This window comes from Chiloscyllium punctatum, chromosome 36, assembly GCF_047496795.1.
Source record: "Chiloscyllium punctatum isolate Juve2018m chromosome 36, sChiPun1.3, whole genome shotgun sequence".
Taxonomy (NCBI): domain Eukaryota; kingdom Metazoa; phylum Chordata; class Chondrichthyes; order Orectolobiformes; family Hemiscylliidae; genus Chiloscyllium; species Chiloscyllium punctatum.
This window is the reverse complement of record NC_092774.1, coordinates 55905014-55921297: the sequence shown is the minus strand read 5'-3', so window position 1 is coordinate 55921297 and position 16284 is coordinate 55905014. Positions and strand designations below refer to the sequence as shown.

Genomic DNA, 16284 nt, shown 5'->3' with positions numbered 1-16284 from the left:
CCCCGACCCCTGGGAATTAACTTTGCCTATTTATCCTATCCATGCCCCTCATAATTTTGTAAACCTCCATAAAGTCACCCTTCAACCTCCGACGTTCCAGAGAAAACAGCCCCAGCCTGTTCAATGTCAACTGGACTTTACTCTGAGCAAGACTCAGCTGGTTCAAGAGGTAGGGCGGGGGCAGGGGCGCCCGTGTGGCGAGCCGTGTGGCTCGTTGGTGTCGGGGCGTAATTCTCGCTTTGGGTCCTCATTAACGCAGGCGTTCGAAAGATCGCGGGTTCAAAGCCCGGAGGAGACCGCGTTTCATGTCTTGTGCGAAAGTGCCTATTTAATTTGATCAAAAAGCACCTTCGTAAAACGAGGTTGGGCTCCCTGGAGGACCAATGGGACAGAAAGCAGCGAAGTAAAATGATTGGAGGTAGCGTTGAATAAGTTGACGGGAGTGGTGCAGTGTTTGAGGGATGTCAGCGATGAGGGTCGATTAGAAATTTGGGACAGCTCTCTTCGGAGTACGTAAGTTTGAAATCTAGCCCGATTGAAGCTTTTCAAGTCATGCGAAGTCTAGACAGAGAAAGTAATGTCGTCAAATTGTTCTCACGCCTGAAAGGATCGGCAACGATTCGGCAGAGTTTAAAAGTCACGAGGAAAAGAACCAAAAGTGACAACAGGAAGAATACTTTCGTACAGGGAGTGGTTGAGGTCAGTAAATCCCGAACTGACAGAGAGGCAGATTCATTAGACGCAAACGGCAAGATTTGACTCAACCGATATACGGAGTCAACGGACTCCTTTCATGATTTGAAACATAGGGAATCGACGCAATGGAGCCAATCGAGATTCGAACATGCAACTTCGGGAACTCGAGTCAGACGCGCTACCGTTGCGCCACAAGTTCACACAGGCCATGGCCTCAAAGCTGTGCGCTTTTAATGGGGTCAGGAAAATGTTCCCCAAACGGAAATCTTCTCCACAAAGGGATTTCGAATTGAATTAATGTCTAACGTAAGGGACTGCGTACGCTGAGAAGACGAGACCAAAAGAGAAACTCGGCAGGTTTGACAGTACCGGTCGGAGAAAACAAAATTCTGAAATGTTGTCTCTGATTCTCTTTCCACAGACGTTGCCTGACCTTCTCAGTTCCTCGTGCAATTTCTAGTTTTGTTTTTTACTGCAAGTTCATTTCATCTTTTGGGATGAAACAACTGGAGACGCCGCATGCAGATATATAACCCTTTCGAATCATTGTGACGTGATTGGATTCAAACAAACTCTGCGATGATTCACTCTTTCTCAGCTCCATAGGCAGACAGACCTGGGAAGTCAAGCTGTCAGTGTGGTTCTGTATTCGTGGGCCGAGTGGTTAATGCGATGGACTTGAAATCCATTGCGGTTTCCCCACGCAGGTGTGAACCCTGCCGAGTACAACATGAGAAATGTCGTCGTAAAGAAAAGGAGCTTGCTCCCCGGCTTCTTCTTTCAGATTCAAATCAGTGGAGGGTCAAAAATATTTCACTCACATTGGGACTGGTGGGAATCTGCAACCCACTGCCGGTTCGGGTGGAACAAGCAGATACCCGCAGAGCTTCTTTTGAGGCTATGAGCAAAGTGTTTGGAAATGAGACTAAAAGAGTGAGACGCTTGAAATCGTGATCGAAATGAAGCAGGCACCTGTGGACAAAGGCGTTTCCTTTGCCAGTGAAAGATACTGCTTCACAAAGTTGGGCCTGTGGAAGGGAATCAGTGACGGTGATTATCTTTGGTTGTTCACCTTGTGAATGTTCCCATTGCTGCGCATGTCCGTGTTAATGTCAGAACTCTGCAGCATGGTGGCGTGAGATACGCACAGGGCCGGGGCGCAATGGATGATGCATCTGACTCCACCTACCTGTTTGAAATGCAGCTCACAGCTTCTTCACACACCCCAATTAATCTTTCTCATTGTCCTGAAGCCGGCATACGGTTTGAATTCAAGAACTGCGGGAATGAGAATCGTTTCACTGTCTCGCGTCAGTAAATGTCCCTGAGAACATCTGAGTCAACTCACAGCGCAGTCAGATGAGGGGAAGCTGAAATAGCCCCACACGCTGTTCACGGGCACATTTTATTCTCACCAACTCAAAGCCTCAACCACTGCGGCTCCTGGGAGTGGAAAAGAAACAATCACCAAAACCCAGTCTAAGCTCTGTGAATCTTCAGAAAATCAGCAAACGTTCATCCCTTCGGATTTTCTATCCTGGGCTGACAGGGATGGGTTTTGTCACTCTATTGTAGGATATTGCAAGTGGATGTTTTGCAGAAAAGCACCACAATGCAATCTGATTGATCAGGACCTGGATGTTTTCGGTCTTTGAATGTAAGTGTTGTGCTCCAGAACTTTGTTGTTCCCAGTTTATAATACTTATCTTCCCAGTCCCCTGTATCACTTCTCGAAAATGTTTAATTTGTGTCTTGTAATCCTTTCACTGTCTGCTGATGAGCATAGCGTTTCCGTGTTTTACCTAAATTATCTTGACCTTACATACCTCAAGCCTCAAGCCAATTTCACGAGAAAACTTGTCCAGTTCAAAAGCCAACTGTTAATGATGGCTCTGTTTCTTGTCACGTGTCCAATTTCAGATCGATGTTGTTAATGTCCCTTACACTCCTTCAGATCCAGGTTTCGCTCACAGGGCTAGAACAGAACTGTCACCAAATACATTTACCAATCTACGTTCATCCTATCGATTGTATTAGCATCATCAACACTTCTCATCAAAATAACTCGAGAGACTTTCATCACAATTTTCTGTGAACCGTTCTACATTAGCTTTGCTGAATGAACCCCATATTTCTTGAAGTGGCTCCTTATTTTCGGCCCTGATTATTAATCTCTCTACTCATGGGAATGGATCCTTCCCACCCGCTCTATCTCTCATCAATGTGTGTAGTTCAATTCGATCTCCCATCAGCCTCCTCTGTCCTGATCAAATCCAGGGGAACAGGAAACGTTGGGGCTACGGCGCGGACAGGACAATCCCAATAAACACCTTTCCTGTTTGAACTATTCCATGAGAAAGTTTAGACCACAACTTTGGGCGTGTAGGTGTGGCCGGACACTTAAGGTGTTGGTGTAAAGATCCTTTGGGGCTCCCCGCCCAGGGTGGTAACCTGCTGACTATGCTTTCTTCGCTGGCGATTTTAAATGACTTCCTGTTGGTTGCATTATCGCTGAAACTTCACAAAACCCGTCTCAATAAAGTCCCGTTTTCTCATGTCTGGGAATTGATTGCCATGCAGGAAACTCGGGTTCTGAACAAACAACGTACCAGACTCACAACGTCAGCTCTGTTTCCCTTTCCACAGATGCTGCTCGACCTGTTGGCATTCTGTAGTATTCTCTGTGTTTATTAGGCACAAGTGCTGCTTTTCATTCAAGAACTTCAATCCCTGTCCTCTGGTAACTGACTCTGGTCAGTGGCAATTGGTTCTTCTGATCATTAATCTGCCCATTCCCACCGCTTCTTCTCCCATCATTACCAACAGCCCCAGGAAATCTCCAGTTAACCTTCTTTGCTCCAAAGCGAACATTCTCAACCTTGGCAATGTCTCGCCAAAATGGAAATTCCTCATCCCTGGACATGAGGCAAGGCGTACAATTGGGAAGAAATTTTGGCAAAATATTGTCAGTTAGGCAATGGAAAAATGTTCAAATGTTCATGAAGCAAAACAGAAATCCCAGTCTCCAGCTTTGTGAACCTTTAGAAACACTTTTGGAAGCGGATTTAGAGGAGAATGAAAGATGACCTGTCCGATTGAGCAGAGACAGTCCAGACACCGTCCCCTTGTTGAAGAGGCCGGGAGGTTGATTCTGATGTTCTCGGCTCACGAACTGATCTGAGACATTGAAAGAATTGTCGTTCCTGCACATCAGGAATTCAAACTCCTTCTCGCCTCCGAGCCAATGAGAGAACTCGGGAACAGGCAAAACACTGAAAGGCTGGAAGTTCGACGGCCCCGAAGGAAGATAGCTAGTTCCTCGTGACATGGGTGTGTCTGCAGACTGTCCCCGGTATCTCCACAATAGATCTCCCAGGCTTGATTCTGGAAAAGTAAAACTGATAGACGACAATTGTAATTCTAGGCGGGGGGCTGAATTATAAAATCACTACGCGATGGGGCAGCCCCGGGCAGCGCCTGTCTCTGTGGCGCAATCGGTCAGCGCGTTCGGCTGTTAACCGAAAGGTTGGTGGTTCGAGCCCACCCAGGGGCGGTGTGTTCGCTGCTCTTCTTGGGCTTCGAAGGTTTGCGCTTTTAATGGGGTCAGGAAAATGTTCCCAAGCGGAATTCTTCTCCATAAAGGGGTTTCGGAATTGAATTAATGTCCCACGTAAGGGACTGCGTATGCTGAGAAGACCAGACCAAAAGAGAAACTCGGCAGTTTTGACAGGACCTGTCGGTGAAAACAGAATTTTGAAATGTTGCCTCTGATTCTCTTTCCACAGATGTTGCCTGACCTGCTGAGTTCCTCCTGCAATTTCTAACTGAAAGTTCATTTCATCTTTTGGGGTGAAACACCTAAATATCTGCAAACACCATGTGCCGATATTTAACCCTTTCGAATCACTGTGAAGTGATTGGATTCAAACAAACTCTGCGATGATTCACTCTTTCTCAGCTCCATAGGCAGACAAACCTGGGAAGTCAAGCTGTCAGTGTGGTTCTGTATTCGTGGGCCGAGTGGTTAATGCGATGTACATGAAATCCATTGCGGTTTCCACACGCAGGTGTGAACCCTTCCGAGTACAAAATGAGAAATGTCGTCGAACAGAAAGGGAGCTTGCTCCCCGGCTTCTTCTTAAAAGATTCAAATCAGTGGAGGGGGAAAAATATTTCACTCAAATTGGGACTGGTGGGAATCTGCAACCCACTGCCTGTTCAGGTGGAGCAAGCCGATACCCGCAGACCTTCTTTTGAGGCTATGAGCAAAGTGTTTGGAAATGAGACTAGAACAGTGAGGTGCTTGAAATCGTGATCGAAATGAAGCAGGCACCTGAGGACAAGGGTGTTTCCTTTGCCAGTGAAAGATACTGCTTCACAAAGTTGGGCCTGTGGAAGGGAATCAGTGACGGTGATTATCTTTGGTTGTTCACCTTGTGAATGAACCCATTGCTGCGCATGTCCGTGTTAACCTCAGAACTCTGCAGCATGGTGGCGTGAGATACGCACAGGGCCGGGGCGTAATGGATGATGCATCTGACTCCACCTACCTGTTTGAAATGCAGCTCACAGCTTCTTCACACACCCCAATTAATCTTTCTCATTGTCCTGAAGCCGGCATACGGTTTGAATTCCCGATCTGCGGGAATGAGAATCCTTTCACTGTCTCGCGTCAGTAAATGTCCCTGAGAACATCGGAGTCAACTCACAGCGCAGTCAGATGAGGGGAAGCTGAAATAGCCCCACATGCTGCTCACGGGCACATTTTATTCTCCCCAACTCAAATCCTCAACCACTGCGGCTCCTGGGAGTGGAAAAGAAACAATCACCAAAACCCAGTCTAAGCTCTGTGAATCTTCAGAAAATCAGCAAACGTTCATCCCTTCGGATTTTCTATCCTGGGCTGACAGGGATGGGTTTTGTCACTCTTTTGTAGGACTTTGCAGGTGGATGTTTTGCAAAAAAGCACCACAATGCAATCTGATTAATCAGGACCTGGATGTTTTCGGTCTTTGAATGTAAGTGTTGTGCTCCAGAACTTTGCTGTTCACAGTTTATAATACTTATCTTCCCAGTCCCCTGTATCACTTGTCGAAAATGTTTAATTTGTGTCTTGTAATCCTTTCACTGTCTGCTAATGAGGATAGCGTTTCCGTGTTTTACCTAAATTATCTTGACCTTGCATACCTCAAGCCTCAAGCGAATTTCACGAAAAACCTTCTCCAGTTCAAAAGCCAACTGTTAATGATGGCTCTGTTTCTTGTCACGTGTCCAATTTCAGATCGATGTTGTTAATGTCCCTTCTACTCCTTCAGATCCAGGTTTCGCTCACAGGGCTAGAACAGAACTGTCACCAAATACATTTACCAATCTACGTTCATCCTATCGATTGTATTAGCATCATCAACACTTCTCATCAAAATAACTCGAGAGACTTTCATCACAATTTTCTGTGAACAGTCATACATCAGCTTTGCTGAATGAACCCCAAATTTCTTGAAGTGGCTCCTTATTTTCGGCCCTGATTATTAATCTCTCTACGCGTGGGAATGGATCCTTCCCAGCCGCTCTATCTCTCATCAATGTGTGTAGTTCAATTCGATCTCCCATCAGCCTCCTCTGTCCTGATCAAATCCAGGGGAACAGGAACCGTTGGGACTATGGCGCGGACAGGACAATCCCAATACTCACCTTTCCTGTTAGAACTATTCCATGAGAAAGTTTAGACCACAACTTTGGGCGTATAGTTGTGGCCGAACACTTAAGGTGTTGGCGTAGAGATCTTTTGGGGCTCCCCCGCCCAGGGTGGTAACCTGCTGGGTATGATTTCTTCACTGGCGATTTTAAATGACTTCCTGTTGGTTGCATTATCGCTCAAACTTCACAAAACCCGTCTCAATAAAGACCCGTTTTCTCATGTCTGGGAATTGATTGCCATGCAGGAAACTCGGGTTCTGAACAAACAACGTACCAGACTCACAACGTCAGCTCTGTTTCCCTTTCCACAGATGCTGCTCGACCCGTCGGGTTTCTGCTGTATTCTCTGTGTTTATTAGGCACAACTGCTGCTTTTCATTCAAGAACTTCAATCCCTGTCCTCAGGTAACTGACTCTGGTCAGTGGCAATTGGTTCTTCTGATCATTAATCTGCCCATTCCCACCGCTTCTTCTCCCATCATGACCAACAGCCCCAGGAAATCTCCAGTTATCCTTCTTTGCTCCAAAGCGAACATTCTCCACCTTGGCAATGTCTCCCCAAAATGGAAATTCCTCATCCCTGGACATGAGGCAAGGCGTACAATTGGAAGAGATTTTGGCAAAATATTGTCAGTTAGGAAATGGAAAAATGTTCAAATGTTCATGAAGCAAAACAGAAATCCCAGTCTCCAGCTTTGTGAACCTTTAGAAACACTTTGGGAAGCGGATTTAGAGGAGAATGAAAGATGACCGGTCCGATTGAGCAGAGACAGTCCAGACACCGTCCCCTTGTTGAAGAGGCCGGGAGGTTGACTCTGATGTTCTCGGCACATGAACTGATCTGAGTCATTGAAAGAATTGTCGTTCCTGCACATCAGGAATTCAAACCCCTTCTCCCCTGCGAGCCAAGGAGTGAACTCGGGAACAGGCAAAACACTGAAAGGCTGGAAGGGCGCCGGCCCCGGAGTAAGAAAGCTAGTTCCTCGTGACATGGATGTGTCTGCAGACTGTCCCCGGTATCTCCACAACACATCTCCCAGGCTTGATTATGGAAAAGTAAAACTGATAGACGACAATTGTAATTCTCGGCGGGGAGGCTGAATTATAAAATCACTAAGCGATAGTACAGCCCCCGGCCGCGCCTGTCTCTGTGGCGCAATTGGTCAGCGCGTTCGGCTGTTAACCGAAAGGTTGGTGGTTCGAGCCCACCCAGGCGCGGTGTGTTCGTTGCCCTTCTTTGGCTTCGAAGGTTTGCGCTTTTAATGGGGTCAGGAAAATGTTCCCAAGCGGAATTCTTCTCCATAAAGGGGTTTCGGAATTGAATTAATGTCTCACGTAAGGGACTGCGTATGCTGAGAAGACCAGACCAAAAGAGAAACTCGGCAGTTTTGACAGGACCTGTCGGTGAAAACAGAATTTTGAAATGTTGCCTCTGATTCTCTTTCCACAGATGTTGCCTGACCTGCTGAGTTCCTCCTGCAATTTCTAACTGAAAGTTCATTTCATCTTTTGGGGTGAAACACCTAAATATCTGCAAACACCATGTGCCGATATTTAACCCTTTCGAATCACTGTGAAGTGATTGGATTCAAACAAACTCTGCGATGATTCACTCTTTCTCAGCTCCACAGGCAGACAGACCTGGGAAGTCAAGCTGTCAGTGTGGTTCTGTATTCGTGGGCCGAGTGGTTAATGCGATGGACTTGAAATCCATTGCGGTTTCCCCACGCAGGTGTGAACCCTTCCGAGTACAAAATGAGAAATGTCGTCGAAAAGAAAGGGAGCTTGCTCCCCGGCTTCTTCTTTAAGATTCAAATCAGTGGAGGGGGAAAAATATTTCACTCAAATTGGGACTGGTGGTAATCTGCAACCCACTGCCTGTTCGGGTGGAACAAGCAGACACACGCAGAGCTTCTTTTGAGGCTATGAGCAAAGTGTTTGGAAATGAGACTAGAAGAGTGAGGGGCTTGAAATCGTGATCGAAATGAAGCAGGCACCTGAGGACAAGGGTGTTTCCTTTGCCAGTGAAAGATACTGCTTCACAAAGTTGGGCCTGTGGAAGGGAATCCGTGACGGTGATTATCTTTGGTTGTTCACCTTGTGAATGAACCCATTGCTGCGCATGTGCGTGTTAATGTCAGAACTCTGCAGCATGGTGGCGTGAGATACGCACAGGGCCGGGGCGCAATGGATGATGCATCTGACTCCACCTACCTGTTTGAAATGCAGCTCACAGCTTCTTCACACACCCCAATTAATCTTTCTCATTGTCCTGAAGCCGGCATACGGTTTGAATTCCCGATCTGCGGGAATGAGAATCCTTTCACTGTCTCGCGTCAGTAAATGTCCCTGAGAACATCGGAGTCAACTCACAGCGCAGTCAGATGAGGGGAAGCTGAAATAGCCCCACATGCTGCTCACGGGCACATTTTATTCTCCCCAACTCAACGCCTCAACCACTGCGGCTACTGGGAGTGGAAAAGAAACAATCACCAAAACCCAGTCTAAGCTCTGTGAATCTTCAGAAAATAAGCATGCGTTCATCCCTTCGGATTTTCTATCCTGGGCTGACAGGGATGGGTTTTGTCACTCTTTTGTAGGACATTGCAAGTGGATGTTTTGCAGAAAAGCACCACAATGCAATCTGATTAATCAGGACCTGGATGTTTTCGGTCTTTGAATGTAAGTGTTGTGCTCCAGAACTTTGTTGTTCCCAGTTTATAATACTTATCTTCCCAGTCCCCTGTATCACTTCTCGAAAATGATTAATTTGTGTCTTGTAATCCTTTCACTGTCTGCTAATGAGGATAGCGTTTCCGTGTTTTACCTCAATTATCTTGACCTTGCATACCTCAAGCCTCAAGCTAATTTCACGAGAAACTTTGTCCAGTTCAAAAGCCAACTGTTCATGATGGCTCTGTTCCTTGTCACGTGTCCAATTTCAGATCGATGTTGTTAATGTCCCTTCTACTCCTTCAGATCCAGGTTTCGCTCACAGGGCTAGAACAGAACTATCACTAAATACATTTACCAATCTACGTTCATCCGATCGATTGTATTAGCATCATCAACACTTCTCATCAAAATAACTCGAGAGACTTTCATCACAATTTTCTGTGAACAGTTCTACATTAGCTTTGCTGAATGAACCCCAAATTTCTTGAAGTGGTTCCTTATTTTCGGTCCTGATTATTAATCTCTCTACGCATGGGAATGGATCCTTCCCACCCGCTCTATCTCTCATCAATGTGTTTAGTTCAATTCGATCTCCCATCAGCCTCCTTTGTCCTGATCAAATCCAGGGGAACAGGAAACGTTGGGGCTATGGCGCGGACAGGACAAGACCAATACTCACCTTTCCTGTTAGAACTATTCCGTGAGAAAGTTTAGAGCACAACTTTGGGCTTGTAGTTGTGGCCGAACACTTAAGGTGTTGGTGTAAAGATCCTTTGGGGCTCCCCGCCAAGCGTGGTAACCTGCTGGCTATGCTTTCTTCGCTGGCGATTTTAAATGACTTCCTGTTGGTTGCATTATGGCTCAAACTTCACAAAACCCGTCTCAATAAAGCCCCGTTTTCTCATGTCTGGGAATTGATTGCCATGCAGGAAACTCGGGTTCTGAACAAACAACGTACCAGACTCACAACGTCAGCTCTGTTTCCCTTTCCACAGATGCTGCTCGACCTGTTGGCTTTCTGTAGTATTCTCTGTGTTTATTAGGCACAAGTGCTGCTTTTCATTCAAGAACTTCAATCCCTGTCCTCTGGTAACTGACTCTGGTCAGTGGCAATTGGTTCTTCTGATCATTAATCTGCCCATTCCCACCGCTTCTTCTCCCATCATTACCAACAGCCCCAGGAAATCTCCAGTTAACCTTCTTTGCTCCAAAGCGAACATTCTCAACCTTGGCAATGTCTCGCCAAAATGGAAATTCCTCATCCCTGGACATGAGGCAAGGCGTACAATTGGAAGAGATTTTGGCAAAATATTGTCAGTTAGGAAATGGAAAAATGTTCAAATGTTCATGAAGCAAAACAGAAATCCCAGTCTCCAGCTTTGTGAACCTTTAGAAACACTTTGGGAAGCGGATTTAGAGGAGAATGAAAGATGACCGGTCCGATTGAGCAGAGACAGTCCAGACACCGTCCCCTTGTTGAAGAGGCCGGGAGGTTGACTCTGATGTTCTCGGCACATGAACTGATCTGAGACATTGAAAGAATTGTCGTTCCTGCACATCAGGAATTCAAACCCCTTCTCCCCTGCGAGCCAAGGAGTGAACTCGGGAACAGGCAAAACGCTGGAAGGCTGGAAGGGCGCCGGCCCCGGAGTAAGAAAGCTAGTTCCTCGTGACATGGATGTGTCTGCAGACTGTCCCCGGTATCTCCACAACACATCTCCCAGGCTTGATTATGGAAAAGTAAAACTGATAGACGACAATTGTAATTCTCGGCGGGGAGGCTGAATTATAAAATCACTAAGCGATGGTACAGCCCCCGGCCGCGCCTGTCTCTGTGGCGCAATTGGTCAGCGCGTTCGGCTGTTAAACGAAAGGTTGGTGGTTCGAGCCCACCCAGGGGCGGTGTGTTCGTTGCCCTTCTTTGGCTTCGAAGGTTTGCGCTTTTAATGGGGTCAGGAAAATGTTCCCAAGCGGAATTCTTCTCCATAAAGGGGTTTCGGAATTGAATTAATGTCTCACGTAAGGGACTGCGTATGCTGAGAAGACCAGACCAAAAGAGAAACTCGGCAGTTTTGACAGGACCTGTCGGTGAAAACAGAATTTTGAAATGTTGCCTCTGATTCTCTTTCCACAGATGTTGCCTGACCTGCTGAGTTCCTCCTGCAATTTCTAACTGAAAGTTCATTTCATCTTTTGGGGTGAAACACCTAAATATCTGCAAACACCATGTGCCGATATTTAACCCTTTCGAATCACTGTGAAGTGATTGGATTCAAACAAACTCTGCGATGATTCACTCTTTCTCAGCTCCATAGGCAGACAAACCTGGGAAGTCAAGCTGTCAGTGTGGTTCTGTATTCGTGGGCCGAGTGGTTAATGCGATGTACATGAAATCCATTGCGGTTTCCACACGCAGGTGTGAACCCTTCCGAGTACAAAATGAGAAATGTCGTCGAACAGAAAGGGAGCTTGCTCCCCGGCTTCTTCTTAAAAGATTCAAATCAGTGGAGGGGGAAAAATATTTCACTCAAATTGGGACTGGTGGGAATCTGCAACCCACTGCCTGTTCAGGTGGAGCAAGCCGATACCCGCAGACCTTCTTTTGAGGCTATGAGCAAAGTGTTTGGAAATGAGACTAGAACAGTGAGGGGCTTGAAATCGTGATCGAAATGAAGCAGGCACCTGAGGACAAGGGTGTTTCCTTTGCCAGTGAAAGATACTGCTTCACAAAGTTGGGCCTGTGGAAGGGAATCAGTGACGGTGATTATCTTTGGTTGTTCACCTTGTGAATGAACCCATTGCTGCGCATGTCCGTGTTAACCTCAGAACTCTGCAGCATGGTGGCGTTAGATACGCACAGGGCCGGGGCGTAATGGATGATGCATCTGACTCCACCTACCTGTTTGAAATGCAGCTCACAGCTTCTTCACACACCCCAATTAATCTTTCTCATTGTCCTGAAGCCGGCATACGGTTTGAATTCCCGATCTGCGGGAATGAGAATCCTTTCACTGTCTCGCGTCAGTAAATGTCCCTGAGAACATCGGAGTCAACTCACAGCGCAGTCAGATGAGGGGAAGCTGAAATAGCCCCACATGCTGCTCACGGGCACATTTTATTCTCCCCAACTCAAATCCTCAACCACTGCGGCTCCTGGGAGTGGAAAAGAAACAATCACCAAAACCCAGTCTAAGCTCTGTGAATCTTCAGAAAATCAGCAAACGTTCATCCCTTCGGATTTTCTATCCTGGGCTGACAGGGATGGGTTTTGTCACTCTTTTGTAGGACTTTGCAAGTGGATGTTTTGCAAAAAAGCACCACAATGCAATCTGATTAATCAGGACCTGGATGTTTTCGGTCTTTGAATGTAAGTGTTGTGCTCCAGAACTTTGCTGTTCACAGTTTATAATACTTATCTTCCCAGTCCCCTGTATCACTTGTCGAAAATGTTTAATTTGTGTCTTGTAATCCTTTCACTGTCTGCTAATGAGGATAGCGTTTCCGTGTTTTACCTAAATTATCTTGACCTTGCATACCTCAAGCCTCAAGCGAATTTCACGAGAAACCTTCTCCAGTTCAAAAGCCAACTGTTAATGATGGCTCTGTTTCTTGTCACGTGTCCAATTTCAGATCGATGTTGTTAATGTCCCTTCTACTCCTTCAGATCCAGGTTTCGCTCACAGGGCTAGAACAGAACTGTCACCAAATACATTTACCAATCTACGTTCATCCTATCGATTGTATTAGCATCATCAACACTTCTCATCAAAATAACTCGAGAGACTTTCATCACAATTTTCTGTGAACAGTCATACATCAGCTTTGCTGAATGAACCCCAAATTTCTTGAAGTGGCTCCTTATTTTCGGCCCTGATTATTAATCTCTCTACGCGTGGGAATGGATCCTTCCCAGCCGCTCTGACTCTCATCAATGTGTTTAGTTCAATTCGATCTCCCATCAGCCTCCTCTGTCCTGATCAAATCCAGGGGAACAGGAACCGTTGGGACTATGGCGCGGACAGGACAATCCCAATACTCACCTTTCCTGTTAGAACTATTCCATGAGAAAGTTTAGACCACAACTTTGGGCGTATAGTTGTGGCCGAACACTTAAGGTGTTGGCGTAGAGATCTTTTGGGGCTCCCCCGCCCAGGGTGGTAACCTGCTGGGTATGATTTCTTCACTGGCGATTTTAAATGACTTCCTGTTGGTTGCATTATCGCTCAAACTTCACAAAACCCGTCTCAATAAAGACCCGTTTTCTCATGTCTGGGAATTGATTGCCATGCAGGAAACTCGGGTTCTGAACAAACAACGTACCAGACTCACAACGTCAGCTCTGTTTCCCTTTCCACAGATGCTGCTCGACCCGTCGGGTTTCTGCTGTATTCTCTGTGTTTATTAGGCACAAGTGCTGCTTTTCATTCAAGAACTTCAATCCCTGTCCTCAGGTAACTGACTCTGGTCAGTGGCAATTGGTTCTTCTGATCATTAATCTGCCCATTCCCACCGCTTCTTCTCCCATCATGACCAACAGCCCCAGGAAATCTCCAGTTATCCTTCTTTGCTCCAAAGCGAACATTCTCCACCTTGGGAATGTCTCCCCAAAATGGAAATTCCTCATCCCTGGACATGAGGCAAGGCGTACAATTGGAAGAGATTTTGGCAAAATATTGTCAGTTAGGAAATGGAAAAATGTTCAAATGTTCATGAAGCAAAACAGAAATCCCAGTCTCCAGCTTTGTGAACCTTTAGAAACACTTTGGGAAGCGGATTTAGAGGAGAATGAAAGATGACCGGTCCGATTGAGCAGAGACAGTCCAGACACCGTCCCCTTGTTGAAGAGGCCGGGAGGTTGACTCTGATGTTCTCGGCACATGAACTGATCTGAGTCATTGAAAGAATTGTCGTTCCTGCACATCAGGAATTCAAACCCCTTCTCCCCTGCGAGCCAAGGAGTGAACTCGGGAACAGGCAAAACACTGAAAGGCTGGAAGGGCGCCGGCCCCGGAGTAAGAAAGCTAGTTCCTCGTGACATGGATGTGTCTGCAGACTGTCCCCGGTATCTCCACAACACATCTCCCAGGCTTGATTATGGAAAAGTAAAACTGATAGACGACAATTGTAATTCTCGGCGGGGAGGCTGAATTATAAAATCACTAAGCGATGGTACAGCCCCCGGCCGCGCCTGTCTCTGTGGCGCAATTGGTCAGCGCGTTCGGCTGTTAACCGAAAGGTTGGTGGTTCGAGCCCACCCAGGGGCGGTGTGTTCGTTGCCCTTCTTTGGCTTCGAAGGTTTGCGCTTTTAATGGGGTCAGGAAAATGTTCCCAAGCGGAATTCTTCTCCATAAAGGGGTTTCGGAATTGAATTAATGTCTCACGTAAGGGACTGCGTATGCTGAGAAGACCAGACCAAAAGAGAAACTCGGCAGTTTTGACAGGACCTGTCGGTGAAAACAGAATTTTGAAATGTTGCCTCTGATTCTCTTTCCACAGATGTTGCCTGACCTGCTGAGTTCCTCCTGCAATTTCTAACTGAAAGTTCATTTCATCTTTTGGGGTGAAACACCTAAATATCTGCAAACACCATGTGCCGATATTTAACCCTTTCGAATCACTGTGAAGTGATTGGATTCAAACAAACTCTGCGATGATTCACTCTTTCTCAGCTCCACAGGCAGACAGACCTGGGAAGTCAAGCTGTCAGTGTGGTTCTGTATTCGTGGGCCGAGTGGTTAATGCGATGGACTTGAAATCCATTGCGGTTTCCCCACGCAGGTGTGAACCCTTCCGAGTACAAAATGAGAAATGTCGTCGAAAAGAAAGGGAGCTTGCTCCCCGGCTTCTTCTTTAAGATTCAAATCAGTGGAGGGGGAAAAATATTTCACTCAAACTGGGACTGGTGGGAATCTGCAACCCACTGCCTGTTCGGGTGGAACAAGCAGATACCTGCAGAGCTTCTTTTGAGGCTCTGAGCAAAGTGTTTGGAAATGAGACTAGAACAGTGAGGTGCTTGAAATCGTGATCGAAATGAAGCAGGCACCTGAGGACAAGGGTGTTTCCTTTGCCAGTGAAAGATACTGCTTCACAAAGTTGGGCCTGTGGAAGGGAATCAGTGACGGTGATTATCTTTGGTTGTTCACCTTGTGAATGTTCCCATTGCTGCGCATGTCCGTGTTAACGTCAGAACTCTGCAGCGTGGTGGCGTTAGATACGCACAGGGCCGGGGCGCAATGGATGATGCATCTGACTCCACCTACCTGTTTGAAATGCAGCTCAAAGCTTCTTCACACACCTCAATTAATCTTCTCATTGTCCTGAAGCCGGCATACGGTTTGAATTCCCGATCTGCGGGAATGAGAATCCTTTCACTGTCTCGCGTCAGTAAATGTCCCTGAGAACATCTGAGTCAACTCACAGCGCAGTCAGATGAGGGGAAGCTGAAATAGCCCCACATGCTGCTCACGGGCATATTTTATTCTCCCCAACTCAACGCCTCGACCACTGCGGCTCCTGGGAGTGGAAAAGAAACAATCACCAAAACCCAGTCTCAGCTCTGTGAATCTTCAGAAAATCAGCAAACGTTCATCCCTTCGGATTTTCCATCCTGGGCTGACAGGGATGGGATTTGTCACTCTTTTGTAGGACATTGCAAGTGGATGTTTTGCAAAAAAAAGCACCACAGTGCAATCTAATTAATCAGGACCTGGATGTTTTCGGTCTTTGAATGTAAGTGTTGTGCTCCTGAACTTTGTTGTTGCCAGTTTCTAATACTTATCTTCCCAGTCCCCTGTATCACTTGTCGAAAATGTTTAATTTGTGTCTTGTAATCCTTTCACTGTCTGCTAATGAGGATAGCGTTTCCGTGTTTGACCTAAATTATCTTGACCTTGCATACCTCAAGCCTCAAGCTAATTTCACGAGAAACCCTCTCCAGTTCAAAAGCCAACTGTTAATGATGGCTCTGTTCCTTGTCACGTGTCCAATTTCAGATCGATGTTGTTAATGTCCCTTCTACTCCTTCAGATCCAGGTTTCGCTCACAGGGCTAGAACAGAACTGTCACCAAATACATTTACCAATCTACGTTCATCCTATCGATTGTATTAGCATCATCAACACTTCTCATCAAAAAAACTCGAGAGACTTTCATCACAATTTTCTGTGAACAATTCTACATTAGCTTTGCTGAATGAACCCCAAATTTCTTGAAGTG

At 46.3% G+C, this 16284-nt stretch overlaps 4 non-coding genes across 4 annotated transcripts; all 4 read left to right on the top strand.

Annotated features, from left to right (window-relative positions):
* The first annotated feature begins 4175 nt into the window (after nucleotides 1-4175).
* On the top strand, nucleotides 4176-4249 carry trnan-guu (transfer RNA asparagine (anticodon GUU)). Its single transcript has one exon. It is a non-coding gene; the product is annotated as a tRNA-Asn (tRNA).
* Nucleotides 4250-7531: 3282 nt separating this feature from the next.
* trnan-guu (transfer RNA asparagine (anticodon GUU)) lies at nucleotides 7532-7611 on the top strand. Its single transcript has one exon. It is a non-coding gene; the product is annotated as a tRNA-Asn (tRNA).
* A 3286-nt stretch (nucleotides 7612-10897) lies between these two features.
* On the top strand, nucleotides 10898-10971 carry trnan-guu (transfer RNA asparagine (anticodon GUU)). The gene has a single exon. It is a non-coding gene; the product is annotated as a tRNA-Asn (tRNA).
* A 3288-nt stretch (nucleotides 10972-14259) lies between these two features.
* trnan-guu (transfer RNA asparagine (anticodon GUU)) lies at nucleotides 14260-14333 on the top strand. Its single transcript has one exon. It is a non-coding gene; the product is annotated as a tRNA-Asn (tRNA).
* The last annotated feature ends 1951 nt before the right edge of the window (nucleotides 14334-16284 follow it).